Source organism: Parasteatoda tepidariorum, chromosome 1 (assembly GCF_982258835.1).
Source record: "Parasteatoda tepidariorum strain Cologne lab strain chromosome 1, Ptep-v5.0, whole genome shotgun sequence".
In the NCBI taxonomy this organism is placed as follows: Eukaryota; Metazoa; Arthropoda; class Arachnida; order Araneae; family Theridiidae; genus Parasteatoda; species Parasteatoda tepidariorum.
In genome coordinates, this window is record NC_141755.1 from 132,508,488 (window position 1) to 132,530,549 (window position 22,062).

Genomic DNA, 22,062 nt, shown 5'->3' on the forward strand with positions numbered 1-22,062 from the left:
TGACTGTGCATTTTTTTATAATCCTGGCGTTCTTCCTTTTTAATACAAATTCTTTGCAATCTAATATGTAAGTCTTTAGTTAGAAATTGTTATCTGAAATGAGGCGATTAAAGATTGCTGTTTTTTAACAGTACTTCTCCATAAATATTCTAAATATTTTCTCAATGTAATATAAAAGTAATTTTTTAGACTTAAAGGTGACTGTGCATTTTTTTATAATCCTGGCATTCTTCCTTTTTAATACAAATTCTTTGCAATCTAATATGTAAGTCTTTAGTTAGAAATTGTTATCTGAAATGTGGCAATTAAAGATTGCTGTTTTTTAACTGTACTTCTCCATAAATATTCTAAATATTTTCTCAATGTAATGTAAAAGTAATTTTTTAGACTTAAAGGTGACTGTGCATTTTTTTATAATCCTGGCGTTCTTCCTTTTTAATACAAATTCTTTGCAATCTAAAGGTGGCTATAATTTCTTTAGAAATTAGCTATATTTAATATCTAGTAAGTGTTGGTTGATTTCTAATAGTAGTATATCAATTACATTACAAGGGCTTTACTGCTATGGGGCATGTGAAATTTATTCAGGCACTTATATTTTTTAATAACATTTTGTAATGCCAACTTTTCAGTCTAATGTGACTAATGAATAAGGGTTAGGTTTTGAGACATATATTTAATCTTCAAATTTGCGTAGAGGCATCGATTTTTTAAAAGCTGGAGACTGATATTTCTTTTTTATAAGACATAAATCTTATCTTTAAATTTCAAAAGAGACTGTCGATTTTTTAAAAGCTGGAGACTGATATTTCTTTTTTATAAGACATAAATCTTATCTTTAAATTTCAAAAGAGACTGTCGATTTTTTAAAAGCTGGAGACTGATATTTCTTTTTTATGAGACATAAATCTTATCGTTAAATTTCAAAAGAGACTGTCGATTTTTTAAAAGCTGGAGACTGATATTTCTTTTTTATAAGACATAAATCTTATCTTTAAATTTCAAAAGAGACTGTTGATTTTTTAAAAGCTGGAGACTGATATTTCTTTCTTATAAGACATAAATCTTATCTTTAAATTTCAAAGAGATGGTCGATTTTTTAAAAGCTGGAGACTGATATTTCATTTTTATAAGACATAAATCTTATCTTTAAATTTCAAAAGAGAAGGTTGATTTTTTAAAAGCTGGAGAATCCTTTCTTATTAAATTTTTCAAACCTCCTTTAGGTAATGGGATAAATTATAAAGACTATGAGACATATAAATTTTTTAATTTTCCGTAATCTTAGAAAATCTTTACTACGGCAGACGCTGATCCAATTCTAAAAATCCTCAACGTTACGTATAATGCATTCTTTTCTTAACTGAGTAAGTTAGTCATTTTTATATTTAATCATGTTTGGTTGGTTGCAATTATGGTACTTGCTTCCATTTTATGGTTGAAAACAAATGTAGGTATTTTTACTTTTAAGTATATATACTTTTGATTATTAGGTAATCAAAATTAACATTATTCTAAATTTACTTCTTGAAAAATTGATTCGAAGTAATTTATTATTGTTTAACGAGCATGTTATGCTTTTTGATATTTTTTAAGAAAATGTTTTTATTTGGAAAACAAAAGTTTGTTTAAACAAATTATTTAATTATATTTTGTGAGCACTTCAAAGAAGCAAGTTTGTTATTTTGTTTTAAAAAAGTATTGTTTTTTATTTCTTATTAGTATTTGGATTATTTTATGGCAACAAAGTGTTGTTATGTTTGTTTAATTTTGACAATTTTTAATATTTTCAAGTATTTATTTTGAAAACAGAATTTTGTTCAGATTGTTTAGTTATGTTTCATATGTACTCCAAGGAAGTACTTTTGTTGTGTTTTTCTTTCATTTTAAAAATGTTTTGTATTACTTATTTGGTATATTTTGTTATGACAATAAATTTTTGTCACGTTTACATTGTTTGTTTAATTTTGACTATGATTGATATTTTTAAGATATTCTTAAGTTTAATTTTTAAGTTATTTCATTGAAAAATTTCAACCAGCAACAGTTGAACTAAAGTAAAGTCATGGTATATAAGACATTGATGTGCATTTAATGTTTTTATATATTTGGAGTCCAACTTTAAAAATAGCATAGCTACCAGCTTATCTGTTATATCCTGAAGTGTTTTCTGAGTTGTAGTAGAATATAGAAATCTAAACTGTGTAGTTTTCTTAAATCAGATTTAAAAACTTTTTGTCCAGTACGACGCAATACTGCTTACAAAATTGACAGGGGAAAAAAGCAAACATTTCGTATTCATTACCTCTTTTATTATTTCAGAAAAATTTTGATATGTAACGCTAAATTATGTTAATTGGTTAAAATCTAAGTTCATTCTTGAAATTTTTTAAAGTAGTACCCATTATCGTGTTTGTTTAAAAGCATGCTCAATTAACAAAGGACTCTTGTAAATTAGCAAGCATTCTGACGGTAAAATGCATCATTAAAATTGCTGCCATAACTTGAACTCGTTAAAACTATAGTGTCTAGTGTTAGTAATACGATTCAACTCTAAAATGAACAAGAATATATAGCTAAATTAACATGGGTTGATGGAGTAGTTTCGTTGTTGTCAGAAGAGGATGTTTTCCGTTAAAGAACCTAATACGTTCTTTTTATTACCAAACGAAACTATAAAATCTTATTTACAGGAAATTTCGTTTTTTAGAAAAAAAGCAAGTTTCGCTAATTATCTTTTTATAGGAAACTAGTAACGATAATAGAAAACTATTTTAAGTTAAAGAGGATTAACTCAAAAGTAGCTAGGTTTTACTACACTTGGTTACTAGTTCAGTTTTTTTTTTTTTTCCCTTTTTTTTTTCACTTTGTAATATGATGTCAATTTTACAATGCATAAAATTTATTTACTTTAAATAATGTTCATATATATAATTTAAAAGCAAAGGGGAAAAAATACATCTTATATTTTTTTTATAATCAAAGTATGAAATAAATATTGGTATTCTAATATTAATGGTGATATTCTCAATAATTTTAATGAGAATTCTTTAACGGATTTTCCGTAGTTTCGAAAATTATTTTTCCAGTGGTAGCAAAGATAGTGCATTAATATTTTGATGAATTATAATTAAAATTTTCCCACCACATTTATAAATATTTTAAACAGTAAATTAAAGATCGGATAGGAAAATGGTCGTTTTCCAAAGTTCTTATCATGTTCTTAAAAGAATTCTGTTGGCTGCCTCTGATAAATGTATTTTCCTCAATTCAAATGTTGTCTTTCCTGTTTTCTTGGTTAATCTGCTTCGTTCCTGTTTTCTTGGTTAATTTTTATTATTCATATGTTTTCCAGGTTCTAGTGCTCTTGGTTAATTTTCTTGGTTCTGTTGTTCTGTGATAATTTTATTTTTTTCTTGTGCTCCAGCATTTTGTTTTTTTGTTACAGTGTTCTTGCATTTTCTTCTTTTTTTTTTCTTTCAACATTTTCTTGTTCTAGTGTACTGGCATATTCTTAGTTTTCCCATTCTGACATTTTTTTTTTTTCAGGTGCTTTGTTTTCCTTCTTTTCATTGTGTTTGTCTCTTATTTGTTATGTTTTTTTTCATTCTCCTTTTCATTGTGTTGATTTTTCCTTTGTTGAGTTTGTTTCGTTTTCCGTTTATTCATAATTTTTTCTCCTTTGCTCACCTTTCTTTGTTTTTCGTCTTTTGAAAAGTTTATTTTCCTTTATTTAAAGTACTTCTTTTTTGTTTATTCTTTTCTTTTTGTCCTATATGTGTTAAGAATACTTTGTTTCTCGTTTTTTATATTTTTCTCTCGGGGGAGCCTGTAACCCCTAGAGAGCGCGTCCCCAAGGTGGCGGATAGGGGAATGCCTCCACTGATTTTCCAGTGGGTGGTAGAAGGGAAATAAAATACCTTCCGCGGACCAACAGGTGTGCAATAGGGCTGTGCTCCATGCCTTCTGTCACATTTGACTTGCACTTTGACTTTTCTGCACTTGTCAAAAGACAACAATTATATTTTTCATATTTTCAATATATTTGTTTTTTCTTTTTTTTCCCCGTTTTTTTACAGGAGTTTGTTTTTGTCTTTTTAATGTGTTTTTGCTTTCCATTTTTTCATGGTTTGTTTTTTGCCTTTTCACCTTGTTTTTTATCTCTCGTGTTTTTTATTGGGATCTTTGATTATGTTTCTTTGTTGTTAATTTTCTTTACGGTATGTTTTTAATTTTCTCACGGTTTATTCCATATATTCTTTGCTAATTTGTTTTTCGTCTTTACAGTATGTTTATCTTCCGTTGTGATGTTTTGTTTTTCGCTTTATCAACTTGTCGTTTGTTCAGTGTGTTTTATGTTTATTTGATACAGTATATTTTTATTGTATTTGTTCTCGGTGCTTTGTTTTATCCTATTCATTCTGTTTGTTTTTTCTGTTCCTTTATTTATTTTTTTCGTTTTTCAATGGGCTTTGCTATTTTACTTAGGTTTTTTTTTTCTTGTTCGTTTCGGATTCTTTTTCATCGTGTTTGTCTCCTATTAGTTTCCGGTGTTTTGTTTCTCCTTTGTTCATTTTTTTCTTCTTTTTTCTTCGCATTGCTTTGTTTTCCGTCTTGTGTTATTTATTCAGTTTTTAATTTTTTGTTCTCAGTTTTTTTTCTTCATTCTGGTTTGGTTTTCTTTGAAAGGTGTTCAAGGTTATGTCTGTTTTCGGTTTGCTCATGCTATTTTTTTCGTTCTTTCCTTTTTTTAAAGTTTGCGGTGCTCTGTTTCTTATTTTTTCGTTACCTCCTATTTGTTCCTTGAACTTTTTCAATTTTTTAATATGTTTGTTTTCCGTTTTTCTTTGCATTTTTCATTCTTTTTTTCTGATGATTTTTCTATTTTATTCTAGTTATTTTCAGTTTTTTGATTATGTTTGTTTTTCGTTTGTTCAGAATACTTTTTTCCGTCTTTTTATTGATTTCCATTTATTTATTCACTTTTTCACAGTGTTTGTTTAGTTTTTTGTTTTATTTCTCTCCTTTTTTCTTTGTTTTTTTAAAAAAATTATTATAATGTTTTGTGAAATACCTTTGTTGAGCTCGTTTCGCATTGCTAAATTTATTATTCTCATTTTCTCTGAATTGTTTCTTTTGTTTTCTTTTAATCTCTCTCTCTCTCCATATATGTATATATATGTGTATGTATATATATATGTATATATATGTGTATGTATATATATATGTATATATATGTGTATATATATGTGTATATATATATGTATATATATGTGTATATATATGTGTATATATATGTGTATATATATGTGTATATATATGTGTATATATATGTGTATATATATGTGTATATATATGTATATATGCATGTATATATGCATGTATGTGTATGTATATATGTATGTGTATATGTATGTATGTGTATATATTTTAAAATATCGGCTTTACTCTTCTACTACTGCTAAATATATTTCAAACAAAACTCAAATGATGAAGGGTTATGGAATAAGCACGAAATATACTAATATAAAGTATATTGATATTTTATATATTTGATAATTATTAAAACCTCACCAATACTAAAATGTTTTAATACTGCAGAAACCCGTGCTTTGCACTCCCTTGAAAGGGATATGAACCGGAGAAAATTACATGATACGATAAATTATGACTCATAAATTTGACAGCGATCAATATCCTCACACCAAGTGATGCAGTTAATTCTAATGGAATAAAACACGTGTTTTGTTTAATATAATAACGTAGAGTCAACAAGAAGGGCAAATATTTGAGATAAGTAAATGATAAAAGTTAATTTGTATTAATTGGAGATTTTAGTGAAGAAACCAGGTAAGTGACATTCTCAGAGGGGCTACAATCATAAATCTATTACTATTGAGCTATTATTATATGCTTACCCTGTTTATAATTATATATTAGTCCTCTAAAATAAGTTTGTGATATTTCTTTCTTTGCTTAAGTAGAAAGCTTCTAGAAAATTTAATTGTTGACTTAACATGCAGATTAGGAGTTCATCATTACAAATAAAATCGCATTAGACTTACCCTAATCGTAAAACCCACCACTCCTCCTGAAACTATCTTCCCCTAAAAACTTACTCCCCCCCCTTGATCACATTAAATCAATCTAAACTGATTCTTGAAAGAATTAATTATAATAATGATTTAATGGTTCTCACTTAGTTTGGCGAAATTGCTAAAAAAAACAGTTTCATGTAGGTCACACAGTCTTATGTAGTATAAAAAATATGGAAAAACCAAAGTACATAAAACAGAAAAGATTGCCAGCTATTTTTCACAATTAAAAGATTTTATTATGCTTTTATAATTTTTTCTACGTCACTAGCCAACTTATAAAGTTCTAAATTGAGTTATGCCAGAGTTGAATAAACTTCCTGGGTAGTGCGTGAAATTATATAGTTTTTAATTGAGTTATGAAAGAATTGAGTAAGCTTGTTAGACACAACGTTAAGTTCAACTAAGCTAAAATATTGAAATTTTCTTTCAGAAAAATGACGAGTTGTGAATAAGGAAAAGTGAAATTTATTTACGCAGAACAAAATGTAATTTACTCAATTGAAAAACAAATATACAGCTTCGAAGAGTTTGTCCTAAGTGTATTTTTTTTTCTCTAATCAATAATTCATTTACTATTTTCTTTACAAGATTCTTAGTAGCTGCCGATTGACAATCATAGATGAGCAGTTTACCTATATTATTAGTCTATGAAAGAACTCTTCTGTAAGTGAAGCTAACTTTATTTATTCCGTTTTGTACCTTGCATAAAACAGAAAGTAATATTTTATGTGAATACGGATAATGAAAAGTTTTTAGCTTCTTCTGAGTTCAGGGTCCAAAAAAAGAGAGAAATAATAGAGCGCCCAATTGCAAAGCTGATTACATCTAAAAGACAAAAATTTACTCATCCAATTTACGACATCGGTAGTCTACTTTTCACTTTTTAAAAAATGCTGTGCAATGTTTACTTTTAACGATTACATTTTTGATTTTCATAAAACGATTTTTTTTGAGGGAAACTAATCAATATTTTAGATTTTTTTTCCAGTTCCTAGAAGTCATCGTTCTCTTGTGTTCTCTGATTTTATTCGTATGGATGAATTTTGTATGCATACACACAGATGAAAAGAGGAGGAAACATTTAAAAAATTCAGCAAGCTTGTCTTTTCGTATTTCAGGTAATCTTAAAAATTAATACTAAATATTGAAAGTTTTGTGATTCATAATGTTTTGAAACATATTTTCCGTAAATGTTGTTAATAACTAAAGAGATTTTTTTTTTCGGTGAGTAAAATTCCGAAATGAAGTACTCTCGGAATGAAGTGAAATACAGTGCGTAAACAGATCCCTATGAATAATTTTTGATCTAATGATCAGATTTTTCCGTACTATGATTCAATCTTAAAAACTCAAGAGCCAAAATTTAAAATGTGCTTATTAGTTATTGCAGACGATAGTTTTAGTTATGAAAGTATTTTCAGTTGCATTTAGCACCTACTTTTAGTTATAAACGTTCAAAAAACTTACTTTATCTTTATAAATATGCCTTTTTTTCCCTACACATTTGGATTCCTGACTTTCAAAATTTGGGAGAGGGGTTGTTGGAATCTGGGATATAGTACCCTAAATCATATGAGAGCGTTCGAAAGTTAGGTTTTAGTCATACGTCAGGAGAGCGGTTTAAATCATATCGGATCAGAAGAGCGATAGTGGTCCGAATTTGGATTTCTTTAACGTTAAATTTACTTTTTAAGCGAATTGAGCTCAATTACAATTTTTGCACTCAATTACAAAATGGATAATTCCCTGCAAAAAGCATTTAATAATTAGTTATCATTTTTAATTGATTTATTTTCTAATGGTCGAAAAATTTTGAACAATAAGGTACACAAATTTTTGCCCCATTTTTAATAAAGTAATGCTACGGGACAAAATACAAAATTTGAACAAAATCGGGTGAATAGTCCTTGAAAAATTGAATTTTAAATGTATGATCATATATCTGCGCACTGTAAGCACTAATTCATGTTTTGTAAACGCATCGAAATTTTTTGGGTTCTCCATCTTCAAATAAAACAAAAGAATTAACATCGTTATTTCAACTCAAACAAAATCGCTGATGATCATAGCTGCCAACTTGTTATGGTCACCGGGAAAGATTTTTGAAGAGTGGTATCATAATATAACTTAAATTTCACTACTTCGCCAGCACTTTGTGTCACTGAGGGTTTCCCAATATTTTTTTACCTAAATTGTCGACTTTTCTTTACAGGTGATTTTTTAAATAAATTTCATAAACAGTGAGCATATTAACGAAAAAAAGACTAACTGTTAATCCGTTATCATTAATTAATTTACTAATTTTGGCTTTATAATGAATTATTTTGAAAATAATGAAAGTCAGGAATAAACTTTCTTCACTTTATAAATCTTAACCGTTTGAGTCCCGTATTGTCAAAGAATCCTAGACAGCGCTCTATATGAGTACGAAAAGGTTTTATTTTACGTCGAAACATACCAAGCAGTGTGGTTTGTTTATTTTTCATCGATGAGTCCCCAATCGGATCAATAGCGCTTCTTGTATTTTTTAGGTATCTCGGCTTTTTCTCATCATTTATTGCAGTTTGCAAAGGACGTATTCTAGCGTAAGTGTTTGTTAATAATTGTGTTTCAAAATGATTAGACTATGCAACGCAAAAAATTAATCTGCATTTACTGTTGGTGTATCCCCAAAAAGGTAGAAAGAATCGAAAATCTATGAGCATAATCAGTAATCCATGTGATCATATTATTGACGACTACAAAGACTACATTGTTCCTGCAAAAGACAACACATTTTCAGTACTTCAAAGGATAGTGATAACAATGAAATTAAAAAATTTATTTTGTAACGTATTATGCATCGAAGTGGGACAATAAAATGAGTACCAAGCATGCTTGGGAACAAAACACTGAGGGTTTCGAGCTCGGCTGACCACCTAGCCGGAACATCTGCATCCCAGAGCCCAAAGCAGGAATACTGAGATGGGCACAATATGCCATGGCCCTCTATGGACTGTCGTGGCCACGGAATTTAGTTTAGTATTTACATTAAAAAGAGCTGTGTTATGGACTTGTTACAGTAAATCTGAGCGCTCGACTTCAACAATCTGTAACTCACCGTCAGTTGTCCACAATGCTCGAAATGTACTAGGTTTTCTGGACATAAAATCTCAGCATCGCTTGGCAAAACGTGCTGCTTGGGACTGTAAAATAAGGTTGAATTTGCACTTTGTCTTGGTTTCTATATTTTTATTTCTTAGATAAAGCCGAATAGTGGTTTTCATTGAAATAAAAACAAATGCTATAAGCACGACGACAGTATTATTTGACATTGCTCCAATCATCAACATTTAGAAAGGGTACACAAAAGTTTGGAAAACACTGATATGGGATATATTGGGCAAATGTATACCTGGTAGTGGCACTGAATCTTAAAAAAAAAAAACAGTGTATGGTATATCGGGCAGTGGTACTTAATTAGTACGCAATTTTATGTCAACACATTGTTATTTATTATCTTAAATTGTCTGTAATTTATTATTAAACGATTGCACACGCTTGAAATTTACTCACTTGGAAATTCAGCTTTTTTGCCTTTTGGCCAATCTCATCCCTGAGTATTAATGCACGATTTTTGTTACCACTAAGAAGGAAATATATTTTCTGAAAATACAGAAATTCTCTAGTAACAGAGGGATATGTTTATGATGAACCCAAAAATAAAAAGGGATGGTCCTCTTGTTTCAGTGCTTAGTACCCATTCAGATGTAATAATAATCTATATTATATAAAACGCTTATATGTATTCTGGTGGCCAAGGTACGTATGTATCAATAAAACCGATGATATTTCTTTTCTCGCGTTGACAACAGTTTACATTTTTAATTGTAGGCGCTTTGTACAAATCTCTAAACTTTTTTTTGTATTTATCCACATAATTAAGAAGTTGTGAACTCATTACATAAACACAATAGTATTTGTCTTCGATTCTCAACGAATTCTAACCGAATATGGGTGTGCCACATCTCCGATTTTCGCCAAGAAAAAAAATGGTTGGTTGGTTTTGAGTTCTGAAATAGTTCCTTTTCATTGGCAGAAATGAGAAGTGTTTTGAGTTGAGCTCTTTACTATTCCACGCTTTGTTATATTATTAGATGCCGTTTTATTATTTCACGTTTTAAGTTAAATTTTATTAGAGTTAAATTATGAATCTTAATAATATGCTAACGGTATATAACAATCTACGAAGAAGAGAAAGTCGCTCTACTGAAACTCCAGAAGAGCGATATCAACGGAGAACAATTAGAAATGCTACAGAACGAGTTCTGTGGTTGAATACTGACATTTAGAGATGTGTACATAAAAAAAAATAATATTTAGAGGTTAAGACTTGCCTCAGAAAAATTTGAATTGTTGACATTGTATTTAACAATGGAAACAATTGAATTGTATTGTTGACATCAAAACTAAAAATATCGTGTTTCAACTTGACAATACTACCTTAATTTTTACTTCTATGATCCTTTTTTATATTTCTACATCTATTTATATGTATGTATATATATATTTGCATTTAACAACTTCATATTAAACTTCTGTTGTGTGTCTGAATACTGACATTTAGAACAAAATTAAGGTTTAGAATTGCTTCGGAGAAATTTGAATTGTTAGCAACGACTTAAACAAAATGTTTTATTTTAACTGACAAATACTATATTATAATTTTAGCTTTTTCCACGACTATACTCATTTTCTTACTCGTTGTTTTTTATACATTTTATATTTTTGTGATAGAATAAAAAACATATAGTTTAAGTGACAGTCCCGCGTCCCGCCAATTTTTAAAAATGTCCCGCTTTTTAGAAAATATCTGCATTTCTTATTTTAAATGTATTGTAAAAATATATTCCTACTATTTATTAAGTATTATGGTGAATATAAAGAAATAAAAAATGCATAAAAAACATATAAAATGCCTGCAGAGTAAACTAAATTAGGCAACGTACCAAGTTAGATTTACTCGGTGGTGTGCAATCATTGTCTTTACGTCTCGACTTAATTCAGATAAGTGCGGACTGCCGTTATGCGGTTTGTTGTTTTCAATTTTACGTTCGATTTGACTCGTTATTTGATTGACCAAGGTTGAGCAATAGTCGCCACAGAGTAACGGTCAATAAGGTAAAATTTAATACTCTTTTTTAGCCTTTGTAATAATTTTTTTATTTATTTCTAGTATTTACCCACGAAATAAAAGATGAGTAAAAAAAGAGGATGCAAATTTAATGAAGAGCTAAGCAGAGAATTTCCATTTATTAAAAGTACCAAAATAGACTATATGGTATGGTGTGATAAACGCAATGCTGAATTTTCGGTCTCACATGGTGGAAAAAACAATATTACTAAACATCTAGCGACAAAGAGGCACAAAAGATTTTTTAATAATGCCGCTTCCTCATCTAAGCTACGCGAGCTACGAGTAGCGAAACTACTGCATACTACTGTGGTTTGCAGCAATTCCTGGCAACTATTTTTAACGTTAGTTGAGTAAAGAAATAAAGTTTAAAGGCAAAAAAAAAAAAAAAAAAAAAATCGAATTTGATTGGCACAAATCTTTTGCGGACCCGTCAACGTACTCTATGAGAATGCCTTTGTGGTCGAGATTTAATAAGATCATCATCTGATCTATGCAAAATCGGTCAAATTGAACCTGAGAAATCGAATTCGTAAAAAGTGCTTTTGAATAAAGAACTATTTCATTTAAACATGAACTAAAACTTTTTTATATCTCCTCATATTTAATCAAAATAATATTTTATTCAAATCCATTTTGAATGCTTGTGAAAATTGAGTTTTCCGGTCAAACCTGTTGTCACTATATCAACACTTTTAGAAGACATTTCGAATGTAGTTTGTAGTCATTACATTTAAAAAAAAAAGAAGAAAAAGCAGTCGTTGTTAACTACAAAAAGAATGTTTTTCCAACCACTGCTTTTGATAAATCGTAATTTAATGAATTATTTGAATCAATATAATTTTTAAAAAAAAATTTACACACACAATTCCTATTTTAAAGGCAAAACCATGATAGTTCTCAATTTGTTCGGGTTTAAAAAAAGTTAATATTAATTATAGAAATATTTTGATATGAAAAATAATAAAGGGAACAAAATTAATGTATTTTAAAGTAATATGTTTGATATTGTAACAAAAAGTTTGCACATTTCTAGGTTTTAGAAAAAGTCCCATGAGTCCTTATCCTTCGGATGATTGTATGTCAGCAGTCCTGGCAGTGGTCCTGCTTTGTGCCAAAAACTCCTTACTTCCAGACTACAGGCATCTCTGATCTCGGAGAGCTTTCGGTAAGTCATCTTCAGTATCAGATATTATGATAACAAAAGCCCAAAAATATTGCATTTTCAAAGCTCAGCACTTACCATAATTGTTTGTTTAAAAATTATATCATGATTGGAAAAAATTATCTTTTTTAATGAATTTATTCGATTTTAAAATCAATCAAGTGAAAGATTGTATTTAATCTCTTAATAGGGGCATAATGTCAAAGAAAAAAAAATCTTAAAAGACCCCTTTTTAATTCAAGAAAATTATACAAAACTAAGTGCTTATACAATATTACTCATTTTTAATTTTTGAGTTGATTTTTAGTTTACATTTTTGATGAGTGCTGATATCTACTTCCAAATAAACTATCTCTAAACACATGCAAATAGTCTGTCACTGCCATCTGGTGTGTAGATTGGGTAATATGCATAATTTGGGGCATAAGATTGCTTTAATCTTACTGGCGCGTTACTTTTGAAAACATCAGCGCAGAAATATCACGGACACGAGAAATAGAGGGTTGAACATCACCAGGGCATAATTTGACGGGAGCAAGAAGGTACGGGTTAAGATAATTCTTTTATCCGAAACATGATAATATTTGCTGGATAAAAATTACTTGTTTGAATGGTTTATTATTATTGGTATGTTACATTTCCTAATACCACGTCAATAATTTTTTTAATAATTAATTAATGTAAATATTTGTATATCATAGCTGCAAAACAGTTAACTAAATTTTGCCATCAATTCTCCTGGTTTTTATTTGCTGTTCTTGATATAAAAAAATTCTCTTAAATTGCTGTATATCTATATTATATTTTTCACAAACATTGATTTATTTTCTTGTAACTTTAAATTACATTTATATTTTCTGATACTAACACAGACAGTTTTAATTATGATTGTTTATTAATCATAAAACTGAGTGTATTTAATCAAAATGCTATACTACACATTAAATACTATTAAAAAGTAAAATTTCGCAAAAATTTATAATTTAAGATTGAATATTGCCCTCCCCTTTTAATTATATAACCCTCTTAATTGAATAGATTTGGTTGGAACCGATGGTATTTCTTTAAGCTGGGGTTGACTGTATTTGTCATTCTGGGCTTATTTACTCAGTCCATTATTTGTTCTGGATTTTAGCTATATAATAAATAATGAAATAAATATCATTTAGATCTGGGGTTTCCAACTTACATGAGGCCGGGCCCTCAATTAAAAACACAAATCAAATGGCAGGCCGCAACTTTATAAAAATTTTATGTAGGACACTTTTATGTTTGAAGGAACATTAAATATTACTGTCAGATTTTTACTAAGTTGTACAAAACAAAAGTATTCAATTTCAAATTAAAATAAGAAGTAGATTTTTAAAAATATTTAATTGCATATTAAAAAATTCGGCCTACAATAACTTTAATGCGCACCTATGTATTAAACTATTAATGTGCAACAGATATCTAATTGTTAAAATATAAACCTTTTAAAAGGTTGGTATCAAAACTTACATAGTAACACACAAAATATTCACTGAGAAAAGTGAGGTTTGTCTGCTGCAACCACCAGTGAATAGATATTTTAAATTTAAAATTTAAAAATGTGTGTGTAAATATTTTCATCCAAAATTAGTGGTAATTTCTGATACACACATGCTAAATTATGTTAATAAAATACAAAAAAATGAAATAAAAAATAGCAACATACACGATTATTTTTGTATTTGAATAAATATTTTCTTGGATACAAAACCTGAGAAATAAATTTTTTTGCTTCATTGGAATGTTAAATTTCACAGAAACGAAGAAATTATGTTTTTATTAACGAGAAAAGTATTTTAAACCCATACAGATTTTTTACGAAAATTGTCTGCAAAAAATGACAACTAATATATCTTAGTTCGCGGGCCACAAAAAAAAGCTTTACGGGCCGCCAGTTGGAGACCACTGATTTAGATCAACGAGTTTTACACTTATGAATGAAGAACAAATTTGACTTATTCTTTAAATGTCATACTTTTTATTTTATTTTTGAAAAAAAAATATTTTTGTTTGAATTTAGTTTCACAATTTTGTTATTTGAAAGTTTTTAACCACTGTATGTTATTCAAGAATAAGTAATATGGTAAAAAAAAATGTGTGTATGTCGTACATAATGTTTTTTAAACATTTATAAGTGACGTCTATTATCTACCAGAATTCACTCTCGAAAAATGTTTGCGAAGTTTAATCCTTTTAAAAAAAGTTTTTTTTTTCTATATTGACACTTTAATAACAATTAAAAATGTGTGCTATCAGTTATAAATAATTGCAGTATGCCATTATAGTTACAAAATTCAAAGGAAAGCCAAGGAATTTTTTTTTTTGGATATTAGTGACCAGCCCGCTGATGGACAAAATTGATTTTGAGCACTTTCAGATTATGCAATCTTTAAAGAAGTGCTAACGCATTTTTCTGTAAGTTTATCAATAAAACTGTGTTAAAAAGAGTATTTAGTTTTTAAGGGCTTTTAAGTAATCAGTGAAAAATGAAAAATAAAAATGTATATTCCACAATATTATACGACACAGGGTTGCCACAGGCTACTAAAATGCTACTATTATCGGCTTTAGGCGACTATAGCGACTTTTTTTGCCTGATAAAGCTAAAAAAACAACTATTTTCAGGAATAGGCGACTATTAGGAGACTTTTTTTACTCTTGGCAAAGTTTTTTCGCAAAAATGAACGTTTCTTTTCAGAACGTTAATAAAAGAAAGCAAACTTTTATACAATCATTTATGTCCTAAGAGCCGAAAATTTAAATTTCCATTGGATTTAATAAAGTACTTGTTATATTTTCTCTCTGAGGGGCAGTTTTGTTATTTTTAATTGTTTTTTCCTTCTATTAACATTCATATTTTATTGTAATTCGACTTTTATTTAGGTACCTATTTTCTAATATGTATACCTTTTATATTTGTACAAAACTTTTTTTTTTTAATTGGAGCATAGTTAGGACTGGGCTATAAAACGATGTATTGCGAAACATCGATTTAACGCATAAACCAGTAGGCCGATGTAGTGACTTTCGTTTTAGGAGATGCATCAGAAATGTGATTTAAGCCGCCGGAATAAGATTACAATTGCGGTTTAACGATTTAATATGCAAGGATCCTTGACCAGGCTAGCGCTGTTACTACGCTAACGAAGTCGATTTTGATTTCGTCTAGCTGCAGAGATGTAGATAGCGTTTTGCTATTAGGGTGATGTTAGTTTCGTGATGTTGAATGACGAAGAGCGAATTGAATCAGAACTTCCGGTTTCGTGCGAGGATCAGTGTTGTAATATAGAACGCAATGCATGGTTTTTTTATGTCCATTTTTGGCTTTGGAATTTTGCTTTTTTTGAAGATTATTTTCAATGGGACGATCGTTGTGCATTTTATTTCGTCGAAAATAATTGTCGGGTTTCTTGTAAGTTATTTTCAGTGAGACTTTTGCAGCGATCGTTTCGTTCTGCATTATTTCATACTATTTTTTTTCTGTCTGGGTTTGACGATTCTTGTCAATTATGTTTAGTAGACCTACTGTTACTCTGCGATTGCTGCACAATCGCTGTTATCTTAAATTTTTGTTCTGAACTTAATAGATCAACTCATTGATTTTTTTCAATTATTGTTTTTTATTTTAAGCGATACAATTTAATAGGGGTATTTTGTATTTAACTTTGTTATAAAAAGTTAGTTTTTTTAAATTTATCAAATGTAGGTAAGTATAATAATTTGATTGTTTTTCAACCTCAGTCTTTTTTAATTATAAAAAAATTAAAACAAAGCTTACCTTTATTTAATTTGCTTTTATTTTTGAGAAAATGAAAACAAAGTTTTAAGAAAATTTGGCTATTTAGTTAAAACAAATTTTTTTTTAGAATCAAATAAAAAGTTTGTAATGTTTTGAGGTTTCCAATTTATTTTACATTAGTACTTAAAGTATTTTTTTGAAATTTTTATTAAAATTCTTTCAATACTTGTTTGTTTTATAATTTGTTAGATAGTCAGTATCATTTTTAAACAAATAGATCTTTAGTCAATTTTATTTTCAAAAATGAAAATAATAATAAATAAGTAAAAATATTTTTACATTTATTAAGTACAGAATTTGACCATTAGTTAATACTACTTTTTATTATTTTAAATAAGTAAATAAAAAAGAGTCTAATGATGTTTCAAAAGCGTGTTTTTTTTCCAACAAATAATAAAAAAAATTTTTTCTTCCTAAAGTGAATATTTCTTTGATTTGTTTTCTACTTCCCTTTTTTTTTCTTCTTTTAATTTTTAATGCATGTATGTAAAATAATTTGTTACAGTATTATTATTTTTAAACCAATAAATCTTAAATCATTTTTAATTTAAGAAAAATGAAATAAAGCTGGGGTTTGCTTTTACTTAACTTCTTTATTAATTTAATTGAAAAAATTAAGCAATGATATTGATGTCATAGTATAATATGCTTAGAATTAATATTTTCTTTTGTAATAGATTTATTCCTTTTTATTTATTTTTGATTGATTTAAAGATTTCCCATAGGTAATTTTTGAACATATGCTAAATTGCGATACATTACTATATCGTGATGTCTAACTGACGATGTATTACGATTTAAAATTTCTGACATCACCCTGTCCTAATAATAGTATTTGGCAATTAAGCTATAATTTTAGTTATTTGGCTACTATTTTTGATAAATTTTTGCTCCTGTTCAGGCAACTATTTTCATAGTTTTAGGCAACTATTTTCATGCTTGAGGCTACTAAAAACAACTATTTTTGTTCATTTTTTACTGTGGCAACCCTGACGACATAAAAGTCCAGTCTTTTACAGTGTATGCAGACATATAGTGTTCATACAGATCAGTCTTTTACTTATGTATTTCAATATATTCTAAACTATTCATTCTGCAGAAAAATGTTATTGCTTTTGTGGGAAATTTTATAAGCCATATTTTATAGTTTAAACTTTTTCACTGTTGATTTTGTCAGAACGTCTTTAAGGCCCTTGCCATTTATTGTTGGAAAATATTAATTCAGGAAATTGTTCTTACAATTCTGCGAAATAATAATAATTAAAAAAAACTGATTCTGACTTTTTAAATTTTTGAAGCAAATATTTGTAATATGATGGACTTCTAATATCATTTGTGCTTTTGATTATCATGAGTGATCAAAATTTAATAATTAGTTACAAGCTTATTATCTAATTTTTAATTCTTTGTTTTATCAACTATTTTAAAAATTCTGTCATGCAATTTCTTAGACAAATGTCAACTTGAAAAGTGTGAATACTTTATTTCATGCCTATAATTGCGAATTCATACACACTTAAAGTGAAACCTAAACACCAATAATTGAAGAAGCTTAGATGTATTTGTAGATGTTTTTTAATGAAATTTATTCAATTTAAGATAAGAAATTAATTAATAAGAAATTAGTTAACTAAGATAAGAAATGAATGAGGAAGTGAAATATAAGTAGAGATGTGAATGGCCTCTAAGATGATTATTGTAAAAAGATGGCTAACTGTTAGATTTGTTTTGTTTACTGTAAAAATAGACTAAAATAATGAAGAAAAATATATATTTTCTTGTAAGAAAAATAAACAGGTCATTGTTATAATGTAAGGGTCATTTTTCTGAAAAGGTACATTTTGCTGTCAGTGAGCTATTAATTTCTGAAAATTCTGCTAAACAAATCATACCTTGAGAATTAGTCAAAAAAGTTCAGTGTTGAAACTTTTTTTGGAGTGTGTACCCCTAGAGTATGATTAAAAAAATTTTTTGCTAATGTAAGAATGTTAAGTTTCAAACATTTATTAAACAGCTCTTTAAAAAGGTCTTTATTTTATTTAATAAAGGGCAGAAAGATTTTGAATTGTAAACTATGTAATTTGTACTTTAAAGGATGTAATTTTACACAGCAAATTACAGAATTTGAGTAAAATTGGTCGAATAGTTCGTGAAAATTGAATTTTAAAAATACGACTTTTGTAAAAGTCAATTTCTCAGAAACTATAAGATGATTTTTAGCATAGCCATTCAAATTAGTTATGATAAAATTAAGTTTTAACTGACTTATGATCTTAACATCTGTAACACTATAAGCCATTGAACCAACAACATTGTCTGCCGTCAAATTAGTAGTTGTAGGAACTCGTTAAACGTATAAAGCATTGCATGTTCGACCACTATTTAAGTTATGTTCTGCCTAACTAAAACATTGTACAGTTATTTTTAAAATTTCTGCGTGTACTTCAAAAGAATGTACAATTTTTGGATGACTATCATGCTAACTTAAAGGATTTCGAGGACTTTTCCTAACAAAATTTTTGACTTTTAGAGGAAATGCATGCTATAACTTGTTTTATGCTGAGCATTTAAATACCAAATATAAGATAATACTTGTTCTAAACTTTTAAAATGACGGCAAAAGTACTGCAAACCTTTTACTGAAAACAAAAGGTATCTCATTGATTCCCTTAATTGAAATCGTCTGCAAACTCACATATTTTGTTTTATTCAGAGTTATGCCTTTTTATCCATTTTTTTTCTCAATTCAAATTTATCGACTTTTAATAAACCCATTAAGTTAAAACTTGGTAATTGGTTTAAGTATAGCATGCTGTTTAAATTTATTCTAGCACTTTATTTGTAAATATTTTATTTTATTTATTTGCATTTTTTGGAACAAAATATTTTTTCCCCAGCCAAATCCTAAAACTTTGTTTTATTTCAAAAAGTACTTTTTATTTTTTTACTTTCTATGCGCTACTAAGGTTGTTAAAAGACCATTTTTGCTTGCATATAAAAAGTTTTTTCAAATAATTTGCATGGTTTTGTCTTCAATGTGCGATAGTATTGTTTATATATATATATATAAATTTTAACTCAAAAGAAAATTAAATTATAAAAATGCATTGCAACGATGCATTGCAAAAATATTTGCATTTAAATAATATCTTTGTTTTTGTCAAACTATTTAGGAAAATTAAGTGGAAAATTTAAAAAAAAAATCATATATTGATGCTTTTTTGATGAAATCAAAACCCTTACAACTTAATATTAAAATTAGCATTTGCTGTTATCTATGATGTTTAAAGTTATTGCACATTATTTCTTTTCTTCTTGCAAAATTTTGTTGTTTTGTTGCAAACTTGTTTGTTAAACATTTCGATAAATCAAATTTCTTTCTTATGCTAAGTACATAAATGTTACATATGTAATTTAAATCAAAATATAATAATAGAAATTTTGTTCCAAATAGTTTAAATAGAAAAATCTTCGAGCCTTTTACAGTTAATTTTACTTTTTTGCATTCAAATCTCCAGAACTATTTAAACAAATTTAGAGAATTAAAAAAATATAATTTGTTTGAAAGTAATTTATAATAATAACTGGAGCATTTTTAACGGGAATTCTTGCATTGTAATTTGTACAAGATGATTCCTTCCTTATTCAGATTCTTTTCTAAAAATTCCAAACAAATATTTTAAAAATTATTAATAACGTTTGACATTTTAACCACATTCAAATTCGACATCCACATTAACTTGTGGGAAAAACTTTCTTTCGACGCCTGCACTACTTAAATCTATTATTTCAAATAGAAATAGCTTTATAAGTTTTTAAATTCTTTTGTTATTTATTTTCAAAATTTCACACTTTATTATTATTTATAAACTTAGTGTTTTTAATAATCTAAACCCGGAAGCCTGAGAATTGTATAAAAAATAGTGATAGAAGAATTATGAAAAGTTTCGCAAATTTTTATATGATATATTTTTAAATTTGAGAGAAGTTTAGAAAAAGGGCCGTTCATATGTTAGATAAACATGTTTCCCTAAATTTTGATATGCCCTCTCAGCAAAAAAAGATAATTACAAACAATTTTTCGTGCATACACAAGAAATTCTCATCATTTTTTTTTTGTTTTTTTGTTTTTTTTTCTTTGTTTTTACTTTTACTGTAATAATGTAATTTTAGAAATAAATTTAAATAAATAATAAAATAATTTTGCATAAAACTAAACATACATTTTAGTTCATTTCGGAAATTTATAAGTTAAATATTCCTTAAGAGTTTTTTTTGTGTGATTTTTTTTTCCATAGTCTTGACCTCAAAATTGTATTAAAGATATTTTTTTAAACTTTTTTCCCCAAATTTAACTTTTATTACAAAAATGAAATTTTCTAATTTTTTCCTCATTATTTGTTATATTTTTTTGCAAAAAAAAATAATAATTTGAGAATAGTGAATTATGGCGTCTTGTACATGTATCTCTGCCCCCCTGTAAGTGACAGTAAGCAAATTACAAACCTTAGATGCTTTCGTAATATTTTAACGGCTACAATTTAAAAATTTAGTTTGCTTTTAGTAAGCAATACAAGAGTTTTGTCTTCGTAAATAGATGGTGTGTCATTGAATCTGCAAGAATTTGAGCTCGCGACGAAATTTGAAAAATACAAATTGTAGCCCAGAGATGAATTGTGTTTGCGACAAGTGGTTCCCACAATGAATTGTCACATTGACGACTTGTGCCCTTGCTGAACTGTACCGCGAAAAATTGGACAGTACAAGTTAAAGTAGAACTAGAAATAAAAAAGATTATAGCTGAAGCAAGCTATAAGTATTTACTAAAATATCTCAAATCGTAATTTAACCTCCAAATCGTCCTTTGAATTTAACTTAATTTAGAAATTTTCTTTAGTTCATCTGGTAAAACAAATTTCTGGCCAAAACAACCTTCGGCTAAATTTTGACCTTGAAATCACAAGTTCAACTTTGCATTCAAGCGTTAGCCCACTAAAGGAAATTATTAGACCACTCTAGCTCGGCAAACATTCTCGCACTCTGCTTATCCCCCAAAAATAAGTTATGGATAAGCATGTTTAACAAATTTCTAACCAAAAATCATTAAGTTTAAATTTTGCATCTAAAATAGGGCTTATTATGGAAATCATCATCTCCTTTAAAAATTGTTGTAAAAAAGAAAACGTCAAAAATGAATTATAGTTAAATTGTTAAGGTGGCAATCAGAAAAGATAATTTTGTTAACAAACCAATAGTAGAAAATGATTATTTAACCCTCAAAAATCGGTTTTTGCTATAAACTAAATTTTAATAAAAAAAAGTTTGCATTCTGATAGCTAGTAATAGCGAACCAGAACAAATTGTTAGCTCATAATTGAGCACCTGTCGCTTTTATTAATTCATTAGGAGATAGTATTAGCTAAAATATGATTTTGCTAGAATTTTAAAAATATATCAACCTAGGAATTTTGTCTCAAATTTTAAGCCAATCGAAGGAAATCTTTAGTATACCAAAAAGTTTAGTGAAAGTAACACTTTCATGAAGAAATAAAGCAAAAATTAGCTTTACCCTTTGATACAGATGGAACATTGGTGTCCCTTATAAATATTTTTTCTAATGTTCAAATTACAAGCAAAAATACATTCTAGTATTTTTTAAATATAAAAAAAGTTTAATGGTTACGAAGAAAACTGTTCCATTATTGGACAGTTTTTTTATATTTGTACTAAAATATGAAATTTAAAAAAAATTATGCATTTTTTCATATTCAACATAGTAGTATACACTCATATTCAA

The 22,062-nt window shown here is 27.9% G+C and overlaps 1 long non-coding RNA gene across 1 annotated transcript in view; it reads left to right on the top strand.

Moving 5' to 3' along the window:
• The first annotated feature begins 8,689 nt into the window (after positions 1-8,689).
• LOC147816989 (uncharacterized) overlaps positions 8,690-22,062 on the top strand; it is a 31,078-nt gene continuing 17,705 nt past the window's right edge. Inside the window, exon 1 of the long non-coding RNA XR_015429755.1 lies at positions 8,690-12,439. This is a non-coding gene — a long non-coding RNA (uncharacterized LOC147816989). The remainder of the gene's footprint in view (positions 12,440-22,062) is intronic.